Source organism: Antechinus flavipes, unplaced genomic scaffold (assembly GCF_016432865.1).
Source record: "Antechinus flavipes isolate AdamAnt ecotype Samford, QLD, Australia unplaced genomic scaffold, AdamAnt_v2 unplaced_scaffold93, whole genome shotgun sequence".
In the NCBI taxonomy this organism is placed as follows: Eukaryota; Metazoa; Chordata; class Mammalia; order Dasyuromorphia; family Dasyuridae; genus Antechinus; species Antechinus flavipes.
The window spans coordinates 1-12,990 of NW_026262402.1; the positions used below are offsets into that span (position 1 = coordinate 1).

The following is a 12,990-nucleotide window of genomic DNA, read 5'->3' on the forward strand; positions in this document are numbered from 1 at the left end:
CTCAAGAACAAAAAGCCATCTTGGAAAAGCTTATAAAGAATTTTAAAAATCAAAAAAGAGAGGTTGATGAAAAATTAAAAAAATGAGAGATATGTACAAGAGAGTCATCAGCTTGAAAAAGGAAGGGCCAAATGATGAAAGAAAACACTACTTTTAAAAGTAGGGTTAATTACTTGGAAGTTACTAAATGGAATGGAAGTACTAAAGGCAACTGAAGAAAATAATATTTTAAAAACTAAAATTGGGCAAATGGAACTTAATGACTCTAAGACATCAAAAATCAAATAAACTAAAAAGAATAAAAATAAAAATAAAATGCAAAATATCTCATTGGAAAAGCAACTGATTTGGAAAATAAATCCAGGATAAGCAATTTAAGAATTATTGGACTACGTGAAAGCCATGATCAGCCTAGATAGCATTTTTCAAGAAAATATCAAAGAAAATTGCCTTGATATCCAAGATTCAGAGGGCAAAATGGCCATTGAAAGAATCCATTAATTACCTCCTGAAAGAAATCATATGAAGAAAATTCCAGGAAATGTTGGATTCCACAGGTATAAAGTCATAGAGAAAATATTCAAAGTTGCCAGAAGAAATTCAAGTATTGAGTTGCCACAGTCAGGATTACCTAGGATTTAGCAGCTTTTATATTAAAGGATCAGTGGGCCTGGAACATCATACTCTGGAGGGCAAAAGAGCATAAGAGCTTGGAATACAATCAAGAATCAATTTACTCAGCAAGATTTAGTATGATCTTTCAGGAAAAGACATGAACTTTCAAAAAAAATTAGAGGACTTTCAATAAATTTGATGAAAAGACCAAAAATACAATATTCAAATTAGGTACTAGGGTGCACAAGCAAATAAATAAATAAGTAGATAAATAAATGATATTCCCTTCCTTTAGATACAAATATTGATACAAATGTATCAATTTGAAAGAGAAAACATGTTAGCAGATAAGCAAGTGAAGAACATGTACATGATAAAAATAATGTCTGGATGGAGAGATAACTAAAATGAAAAGGAGTTTATTAGAAAAGACTTGTTGTAAAGGGTAGGACCATATCTAATCCTAAAATGGAGCAAGGGATGGTAAGATTGAGAAGGAAGTGCATTTCAAAAATGAATAATAATCTGGGAAACTCATTGAGATAGAATACATGTGAAACCATTTGATACTGACTGAGAAATACAATCAGTGAAATATATTAGCATCACAGGACAAAATAGTCAATAACTATAACAATCTAGTGTTTTACAAACCCAAGGACCCCAGCTTTTGGGATAAGAACTCACAATTTGACACAAATTGCTTGGAAAATTGGAAAAGAATATGAAAGAAATTAGGCATTGACCCACACCTAACACTACATACCAAGGTAAGATCAAAATGGGTTCATGATTTAGATATAAAGAGTGATATTAAAAGCAAATTAAAAGAACATAGGCTTGTTTACCTCTGAGATCTGTGGAGAAGGAAGAATTTGTGCCCCCAAAAGAACTGGAACTCAAAATTGAACACCAAAAAAGATAATTTTGATTATAATACGTTAAAAAGTTTTTCTACAACAACATCAATTCTGACAGGATCTGAAGGAAAGCAAAAAATTAGGAAAACATTTTTACATTTAAAGGCTCTGAAAAAAGACTCATTTCTAAAATATATAAAGAATTGACTCAAATTTATAAGAATTCAAGCCATTCTCCAATAGATAAATGGGCAAAGGATATGAACAGATGATTTTCAGATGAAGAAATTAAAACAATTTTTAATCATATGAAAAAATGCTCAAAATCACTATTGATCAGAGAAATGTAATTTAAGACAACTCTGAGACACCACTACACACCTCTTAAACTGGCTTAGATATCAGAAAAAGATAATGATGAATATTGGAGGGGGTAAATATTGGAGGGGGTATGGGAAAACTGAGACACTAATGCATCTTTGGTGGAACTGTGAACAGATCCAGCCATTCTGGAAAGTAATTTGGAATTAGGCTCAAAAATTTATCAAACTGTGCATATCCTTTGAACCAGCAATGTTTTTATTGGGCATGTATCCCAAAGAGATCATAGGGAGGGAAAAGGACCCACATGTGCAAAAATGTTTGTGGCAGCCTTTTTTATGGTGTCAAGAAACTAGAAACTGAGTGGATGCCCATCAGCTGGAGAATGGCCAAAAAAGAATGGTAGATGAATGTTATGGAATATTATTGTTCTATAAGAAAAGAGCAGGAAGATGATTTTAAGAGAGGCCTGGGGAGACTTACATAAAATGATGTGAAGTGAAATGAGCAGAACCAGGAGATCACTGTACACAGCAACATCAATATTATACAAAAAAAAATTCTGATGAACGTGAATCTTTCCAACAATGAGATGAAGGATGCCAGTTCCAATGATCTTGTGATGAAGAGAACTATCTATACCCAGAAAGAGAACTATGAGACTTGAGTGTGGATCATAACATAATATTCTCATTTTTTTTGATGTTGTTCGCTTATATTTTGTTTTCTTACTCATTTTCTTTCCTTTGCAATCTGATTTTTCTTGTGCAACAAGAAAATTGTATAAATATTTTATACATATTGGATTTAACATATATTTTAACATGTATAACATATATTGGATTGCTTGCCATCCATGGGGAGTGGGGGAGAAAGAAGGAGAATGTCTGAAACACAAGGCTATGCAAGGCTCAACATGGAAAAATTATCTGTGCATATGTTTTGAAAATAAAAAGCTTTAAAAAAAGAGATCGAAGCTGTATAGGAAAGAATTAGCAGGCCAATTATCTGAATCAGAGAGTTTATAAAGAAAAATAATATGAAATCAGAATCAGTACAATATTTTGTGGACAGTAGCACATAATTTGGAATATTTGATGCAAAGAATAAGTTAGGTAGGTTTGTGAAATCTTAGCATTTCTATCTCTCTTGTATCCATTGTTTCTATTCCTTTTTTCTATTGAAACAGACACCCACTTATCATAGTCTCATATTACTCTTCAACTGGACTATTTTAATAGTTTTCTAATAAATCTCCCTGATTCTTGTTTTTCTTTTCCAATTTAACTTCTACATTTTAACCAATGTGATTTTCTATGACTTTCTTCTACTTAAAAAAAAAAAAAACTTCATAGGCTTCTTAATACTTTTGAGATCAAAGATAACCTACTCTATTTGTAATTTAAAGTTTTTATAATCCAGCTTTCCAAAGATATTTTATAGTATCCCTTTCAGTCTGTCATCCAAGGACACCATCCTTCTTCATGTTCCTCATTTGTGATACTCCTTATAATTGAAATTTGTTCCTCCCCAATTCTGGATCTTCAAATCCAGCTTTTCTTTCAAGATTCAAAAGAAGTACTATTTTTTATATCGCACATATCCTTGCACTATGACTGTTTATGCCTTTTGCCCCTAAAAATTACCTTGTATTTATTTTTTATCTCTTATGTATATACCTATGTATGTACTTATTGTCTTTTTGTAAATAATAGAAACTTGTTGAAGAAATGAGGTTCTTTTACACTTTTCTTTGTGTCCACTGTATTTTACAGAACAATTATTATCTAGCAGGTATTAAATAAATGTTAATTGTTTAATATGGAAGACAATATACTATTATTAGCTAAAACAATCTTTGGAAAATATTTTAATTCCAATTATGCAAATATTTACTCCAACTTTCTTTACTTTGCCTCCTTAACTATATAGAAATCTTTATTTAAACATACAATTAATGAAGAGAAAGAGTTGCTCTATTTAACTTTTGGGGGAATTCTTCTCTAGCTTCCTTACAATATGATGAAGTTAAAAAAAAAATGCTGGTCCTGGAATTAGAGGAATCATAGTTCACAAGTTTGATTTCCATTTGTGAAGTTTGGTAGCTATATTACTATAGGTAAGTCATTTGGCTTTTCTAAGTTTTAGTTTCCTCATCTATAAAATGGGAGCAAAAGCAATACATAACTCTTCTGGATCTTATGAATGTCAGCTGAGATAAAGACTTGGCAAAGCTTAAAACTTTTTATAAACATTAGTACTTTTCTCTGTAATAAGGAAGAAAGAAGGGAATGAAAAACTTAAAATAAACTTCATTTGTTATAAATATCTCAAAAGGGAAAGATCAGTTATAAGTACATAAGTGTACAACTTTGAGCTTTTCTATCTTTAATTGCTTTATTCCATCAAAAAAATAACATGCTTTGCTTTACAAATTATGAATTTGTTAAGGCAGACTCCCTAAAACTGTTGCATTAATTATGCTGCAACTGAAATGTTTCTATAGTCCCTAATTGGATCCCCTATTATTTAGTGTCATTTATATTATTCACTCAAACTGACAGCTTATAATCAGATTTAATGATATTATTCTGCCAATGTGGGTATTCCTTAACCTTGCAATAGTTAGTTAGCTTTTACTTCTAAGATGCTGAGCCTGAGAAATATAGAGCTTGGATGATCATTGACTAAGTGTTCAGTTTTTCAAAGAGCTTACCTTTGGTAATACAGGGTAGAGCTTTTACATATGTGTCCCTCAGCAGAAGCCAATAAAAAAGACAGAGGTAAAGTAAAAGCTTAAATTACAAAGAATCCAAGATCTCTGGGAAAAGTTGCTTCCAAAATAAAATCAAGAAATACAAATCCTGAAGTATCCAAACACAATACATTGATAAATTGAAAACCCACACTTAACAGTCAAATTTATTTCTTCTACAAAGCATTGGGGTGGTCGTCTTCCTAAAATTGCCTCTAAATGTACATAGAATTGAGCAGCTGTATTAAGTTTTCTCCCCCCATTTTAATACTCTACATGAGAGGCTAAGTGATAATATATCTTAGTTCTGAAAAGTTACCCATACAATTATATTTTCCATTTGATTTTCTATCTAGTTAATTATGCATTTACATTAAAAGCAATAGTTTAAAATATAGAAGGAGAAAGAAAAAAAAAACTTCTTCTCCTTTTCCCTGGGCATCTAATTGCTAAAAATAAGTTTGCTAAGACTTCTATTCATAGATTCCTTTTTCTTATCACATTCTAAAATATAAAAATAGTTTATTTTTTTGCCTCAAAATCATTTGGTAATCTTCCTCTCCCTCCTGTCTTCTCTTCCCACCATAACACAGCTGCACTATATGGGTAACATTAAAATTGAGATAAAGCCATATCAATAAAAATCCATTAAATGCACATTATGTCTTAGGCAATGTTTTGTGATGATAATATAAATATAGCCAAAAAGAAAGTTTCTTCCTTCAAGAACTTACATTCTAGTGGAGAAAACAACACATAAAGGAAATTGAAAAACAGGTACAGGGGAGAGAGAAGGTGCAAGTAACTATATAGGTCATGGTGCTTGTTAAAAGAATATAAGCAAGATTCGGAAGCAACCTTCAATAGAGCTAAGAGAACAAAATTCATAGAACCTTTTCCATTATCACAAAACAAAAGAAAATACAAAAGCCCAAACCCAAAACATTACCATATCTCATTCTCTATATCTGTGTTTCAGATATTCATACCACAAAACTCCTTCACCTTTTCAAAAAATGGGAAGGTGTACTCATTCTTCACAGCTATAGCCAAGATCCACTTGTACCCACTGTTGATTGACTGGGGTACTGATGCAACAATTAGGTAGCTAATATGCAAACAGACATTGACAATGTTATAAAAGTTCTCTAAGAACTGAAAGTTCAGAGTCTCCTCCATGATGTCCAACACTTCAGGACTTCAAATGCTGCCACTGTCAAAAACCTGCTGAATGATAGGTCCAAGGAGAATGTGAAGATGTTCAGCATGTTCAACAAAGTAACCTTACTGAGACATACTTTGCCTTTAGTCTTAATGAGCTGCACATCAGTCAATATTTCAGTGTTGACCCTGGAAATCTTGGTGGTGATAACCAATGCTTGGAAGAAGGGACTCTTCAGGGTCCAAATCAGTATTCTGAGCTGACACAGTGACATTACATGGGGAAATGGCACTGACATGGGAAGCAGCTGGACTCTTATTGGATAGAAACATATCCCTAATCCCAGTCAGATCTTCCTTGGTTAACAAAATCCACATTCTTCCAAATATGATACAGCTTTCTTTATGGCAGGATTGTTCTCCAGATGCCCACAAATGGCTTTGCATATCATGATTTTTTTTTTTTGCATGAACAATACAGACTTCCCAGAGAGGGACAATTGTTGCTGCTGTAGCCATACTGTCTGCTCCCACAATGAAGAATTTTGTATAATCACACAGAAGTTTTATGATCTTGAGGAAGTAATTAAATTTCCAGACAGTCCTGTCTTCCCTATACATCTTGAAGATACTTCTGGGATTGCGAAATGGGCTTTAAAAGTGATGTCACTCACATGAGGGTGCCTGGGAAGAGTGATAGATGTTATTTCTAAAGATGTATTTGAATACACACTCAGTCTTTCAGTCTCAAATATAAAGATCCTGCAGAATATCACCCCCCTAGTGTCTCCTTTATTTTATTGTTAGTCATTTGACTTAAAGTATACACTATGCAACATTAAATTTTCTCCTTTCCTCCACCTTCCCCATCTCTGCTCAATCTCTTCAATTATTAATGCCTCTTTCAGCTCCCTAGAACTGTCAGTTAGTCCACAGGTTTCCTAGAAAAGGTGAGTTTCATCCTTGTCATTTCCCTCACTTAAAATGAGGGCTTAATTGTCACAGGTATCTATGCATACATCATTTATATGTTTAGTTTCTCTTATTTATCAATTCTACAACCACTTTGCATGCTTTGAAGTAGACACTTGTTATTTCCTCTAGTTATTCAAATGGGAGTGGTAAAGGCAAAAATATCACAGAATGTATTACATTTTTCTTGCCAATTATAAAAAAGATATGGTTCCTGAAATGTATGCCAAATACTATCTGAAATATTCATATAAAATACATCTGATGAAATACATATGGAATTATTATAAATTTTATCTGACCTCCATAATTTCCTTATCACCTAAGACAAGCTTCAAAATGCTTTCCTGTGTCAACAAATATTTATAGAGATTCCTCTTCTGGCCAAGTTCATTTACCAAATATATTGCTCCAGACTTTCCCCAATTCTCTCTTGTATAACTGCACACATCATTAGCCTGCCTAGAGACACAACTATTATAAGATTCATAGAAGAACAAGAACAAGAAATTCAGGTCTAGAAGACAGTTTTTTTATTATTATTATTATTAAAACTTTTTATTTTCAAAACATTGACCTTTATAAAACCCTGTGTTGCAAATCCCCCCTTTCTACATATATATACATATATATATATGTGTGTATATATATATATATACACATATATATATACACACACACATATATATATACTTATATAATTATCTTTCTGCACAAGAAAAATCAGATCAAAAATGGAAAAATGATAAAGAAGACAAAACACAAGAAAACAAATAAAAAGAGTGAAAATGCTACATTGCAACCCACACTCAGTTTCCACAGTCCTCTCTGGGGTAGATGGCTCTCTTCATTACAAGATCATTGGAACTGGTGTCAATCATCTCATAACTGGAAAGAATAATGTCCATCAGATATAAACATTGTATAATCTTCTTGTGACCATGCATAATGATCTCCTGGTTCTGCCTATTTCACTCAGCATCAGTCAATGTAAGTCTATCCAGGCCTCTCTAAAATCATCCTGCTGATTGTTTTTAAAAGAATAAAAATATTCCATAACATTCATATAACAAAACTTATTCAGCCATTCTCCAACTAATGGGCAACCAATCATTTTCCAGGTTCTTGTCATTACAAAAAGGGTTGCCACCAACATTTTTGCACATGTGGGTCTCTTTGCCTCCTTTAAGATCTCTTTGGGATATAATCCCAGTAGAAACACTGCTGGGTCAAAGGGTATGCACAGTTTGATAACTTTTTGAGCATATTTCCAAATTGCTCTCCAGAATAGCTGGATCCATTCAGGATTCCACCAACAATGTATCAGTGTCCCAATTTTCCCATCTGAAAGGAAACTATTCATGTGTGATCTTCCTGATGGCCAAGAGAGAGCTGTGTTTCTATCAGTGTGGAGTCGCCAAAGGATTTTATAGCTTTGTTTTCCATGGAAACAGGCACTAGCTTCTTAAAAGTAGTCAGAAGCTTGATGAAAAGTAATAATTTTACAAGATGTCTGAAATGTGTCCAAGTATACGTTTTCTGACATGCAGCAAAGGGAATTCTCCTTTCCAGAACACTGGCTTCTTCTGTTATGTCTTTACTGCAGTTTCCATTGATTTCTGAACAAGAAGGACCTAAAGTTACAGAAAATACATTTGTATGGGGTCTCTTTGCTACTTTCTACCTGCCTGTGTGAATAACACTCACACAATCTAGGTGAAACACAGTGATTAGTTTTAAATAACCTTCCTTGTTTTCAGAAATCGAATGTAGGTTTCCATGGTAGCAGACAAAGTAGCCAGAAGTAGACAAACTTGGAATTTGGTACATTTCAGAGGAAGGACACTGGAGATGCTAGCCACTACATATATATATTTTTTAAAGTCCATTTTCAGGCCTCAGGTTACCTTTTTGTGTTGCCATCTCCCTTTGACAATTTTATATTCTGTACACCAAATTATTCATAAGAAGATCATTGATCATTGATTATGACCAATATTTCTGATATGGCATACTATAAAAAGTTCAGGAATTTTCTCAAGTAATTTAGAATTGCCTTTTAACTATAATCTGTAATCTATACTCTTTTTTTTTTTCATTTTTCTTTTAAAACAACAGTTATATGTGTTTTGATCATTCAATTAAAAAATTTACTGGATAACAGTTTGCATGGTCAGTTAGCATACAAGAATTTTGAAGAGTCCACCGTATTTAACAAATTTTAAAAGGTCTTTCTTCCTTCCTTCCTTCTTTCTTTCTTCCATTCCTTCCTTTAAAAAAAAAGTATTTAAATTTAAATACAAAATAGAGAAAGAATAAAAATAGAAAAAAATATTGCCTTGTGCTCAGCAAAACATGAAAGAACATTCAAAATATGAAAAAAATGAATTTCCAATTCAAGAAAGCCTATATAATAAATCCTAGACATTATATTCAGGTGTCCATATATCCTTTGCTTTCTTGTAGATTTTCTTTTGTTCTATGCTGGGCCCTATTTACTTTTTCTTGTCTCCCCCCACCTTCTCCAAGAAGGTTACAAATAAACCTGTTGTATGTATGTATGTGTATGTACGTATGTGTATATGTACATATATATCTATATATATACATATATGTTTTGTAAGTACAAATATATATATTCATACATATACAAACACACATATATAAAATCTCACACATATATCTACCTATAAATCTATGCACATACCTGTACTATGCTTGTTTTTCTTCTGTTTCTGTGAAAGTGTATAACAAAATCCTTAAGTCCAAGTCTTTCCATATATTTCTAAGTAGACCACCTTGGAGAGGATTCTGGGAAGATGACAAAGTAGGTAATAAAATTCAAAGCTTTCCAAATTCCCCTCCCCCCCTATAAGACAAAACCATGTCTTAGGGCTAGTGTACAGCAGTTAAAAATGTAGCAGTTGGGGCAGAACAGTGGTCCTTTTGGGGCGATTTGAAGACTTTTGAAGACAGAAACCATGACAGAACTATGGTCTCTTTAAAGTGTAAAGACCTCCAGGATATTTTTGCTGAAAAAAAAAACTGGGTGACCTGGAGCTAGCTGAATTAGAAAGTACTCTTATGCCCAGACACATAACTTTTATTATCTTGGCAATATGGGGATCTACTATATAAGTGGTGGAAAATTGAGGGAATTTTTGTTGATAAGGAATGCCAGGTCGAGCTGGGCTGCAGATGGCCCAGTTAGCCCTGGGTGAGAAGGAAACAGCAAATTCCTGGTGAAGACAGAAGCAGTAAGGCAAGGACACTGTTGTTGGTGGACACTCACAAAATGGTGTAGTTCTCAGTTTCTGGTTCAAGACTAAAGGAGAAAACCAAAGAAGAACCTGAGGCAAGAAACTATCATCCCCAGTCCCCATCACAGGACTAGAGATGATTACATTAAAAAAAAAAACTTATTTTAAAAAATGAGCAGGCAAAGGATATGAATAGACAATTTTCAGATGATGAAATTGAAACTATTTCTAGTCATATGAAAAAGTATTCCAAATCATTATTGATCAGAAAAATACGAATTAAGAGAACCGAAAAAGATAATGACAAATGTTGGAGGGGATGTGGGAAAACTGGGACACTGACGAATTGTTGGTGTAACTGTGGGTGGATCCAACCATTCTGGAGAGCAATTTGGAACTATGCTCAAAAAGTTATCAAACTGTACATACCCTTTGATCCAGCAGTATTATTACTGGGCTTATATCGCAAAAAGATATTAAAGATGGGAAAGGTACTATAAGTGCAAAACTGTTTGTGGCAGCCCTTTTTGTAGTGGCTAGAAACTAGAAATTGAATGGATGCCCAGAAACTGGAGAATGGATGGGTAAACTATGGTATATGAATGTTATGGAATATTATTGTTTTATAAAAAAATGACCAGTAGAATTAATACAGAGAGGCTTGGGGAGACTTGTATGAATTGATACTAAGTGAAATGAGCAGAATCAAGAGATCATTATACACTTCAACAATACTATATGATAATCAATTCTGATGAATGTGGCTCTCTTCAGTAATGAGAAGATGCAAATGAGTTCCAACTGATCTGTAATGAACCGAACTAGTTATACTCAGAGAAATAAATGAGTATGAACCACAACATAACATCCACTCTTTCTGTTATTGTTTTCTTACATTTTTGTATTTTTTCCTCAGGTTTTTTGCCTTTTTTCTAAATTTGATCTTTCTTGTACAGCAAGATAACTGTATAAAATGTATACATATATTGTATTTAACATATACTTTAACATATTTAACATGTATGGGACTACCTACCATCTAGGGGAGGGGGTGGGGGGAAGGAGAGGAAAAATTGGAACAGAAGTTTTTGCAAGGACCAATGTTGAAAAATTACTCTTGCATATATATGTTTTATATATAAAAAGCTATAATTTAAAAAAGAAAAAAAAGATACATGCATAAGCAGAAAAAATAAAATAATTAGTAGAGAAAAAAAAAAGAGCAGGCAAAGGAGAAAGAACCAAACTATGGAAAGTTACTATGGCAATAGGATAGCCTATTTACTTTGAGATTTTGAGGGTATGAAGTAGTGACATCCAGCCTGTATTCATCACCTTGCACCACATTGCAGAGAACTTTTCTAGCCAGAATGCCTGAATCACCAACAAGCACAGAATCAATCCAAACTGAACCAGTAACCATTTTCTCATGAGCTTTATCCATTCAACATTTATCGTTTTATTTTCCTGTTATCTACGCCAATCTGAGATGGGATTTTAATTTGAATTTCTCTAATCAGCTCAACTTCAGAGGAAAATAATGAAGTTAAAATAGATTCTCCTAAACCAAAGAGTAAATTAAATAGTCCCCTGAATAAAAATAAATCATAGAATTAATTTATATATATATATATATATATATATATTTCAAATATATATAAATTAAATGATAGAGACTGAGGAAAAATTAAAATAATAATAATAAGAAGAAGAAGAATGCAAGAAAAGCAAGACATTTATGAAAAGAAAGTCAACTACCAAAAAGAGGAGATCCAGAGTCTTAAGAAAAAAAATCAGTAGTTGAGGAAACCAATGAAGTTATGTGAGATAAAGAAATAATAAAACAAAATATGAAGAATGAAAAATGAAAGAAAATGTAAGCCTTCTCATGATAAAAACAACAGATCTACAAAAAGAATGATAAAGAGAAAATTTAAGAATTACTAAACTATGTGAAAGTTTTAATCAAAATAAACTCTGCATACAATGGTACAAGAAATAATTAAATGATATTCTGAAGTATTAGAATAAGAAAGGAAAGTAGAAATATAAAAAAATCCACTGAATACCACATGAAAGAGATACTCCGAGGAAAACCTACAGGAACATTACTGCTAAATTTTAAAACTTAGATCAAAGAGGAAATTTTACAAGGAACAACAGTAACAACAAACAAAACCATCAAATATTGTTCTTCATTGTATTGTTATTGTATTGTATTCTAAGACCTGTGGTCTTTCTCCCTCATATATTCCCCAGTTACATGTAAAACTATTATTGGTTGTATTTGTACATTAATTTGTTTTTACATATTTCCATATAAATCTTGTTGGGAGAGAAAAATCAGAAAATAAGGAAAATAAAACACAAGAAGGAAAAAGTTAATATAGCACATGTTTGCTGATTATATTTGGTATATGTAGTTCTCTTTCTAGTTGCAGATTGGGTTCCAACCCAAATTCACTAGAATTTCCTTGTATTATCAAACTACTGAGAAGAACTAAGTCTATCATAGTTGATCATCACACAATCTTACTTTTTTTTTCATTAATTCCCTTGAGATTCTCGACTTTTTATTGTTCCATATGAATTTTGTTGTTATTTTTTCTAGATCAATAAAATATTTTCTTGGAAGTCTGATTGGTATAGCACTAAATAAATAGATTAGTTTAGGGAGTATTGTCATCTTTATTATGTTCGCTCGGCCGATCCAAGAGCACTTAATATTTTTCCAATTATTTAAGTCTGACTTTATTTGTGTGGAGACTTTTTTATAATTTTGCTCATATAATTCCTGACTTTCCTTTGGTAGATAGATTCCCAAATATTTTATGGTATCAACAGTTATTCTGAATGGAATTTCTCTTTGTATCTCTTGCTGTTGGGTTTTGTTGGTGATGTATAAAAATGCTGAGGATTTATGGGGATTTATTTTGTAGCCAGCTACTTTGCTAAAATTATGAATTATTTCCAATAGCTTTTTGGTAGAATCTCTGGGGTTCTCTAGGTATACCATCATATCATCTGCAAAGAGTGATAGTTTGGT

At 32.5% G+C, this 12,990-nt stretch overlaps 1 pseudogene; it reads right to left on the bottom strand.

Moving 5' to 3' along the window:
- Nucleotides 1-5,526: 5,526 nt before the first annotated feature.
- On the bottom strand, nucleotides 5,527-6,333 carry LOC127543355 (60S acidic ribosomal protein P0-like; annotated as a pseudogene).
- Between the last annotated feature and the right edge of the window lie 6,657 nt (nucleotides 6,334-12,990).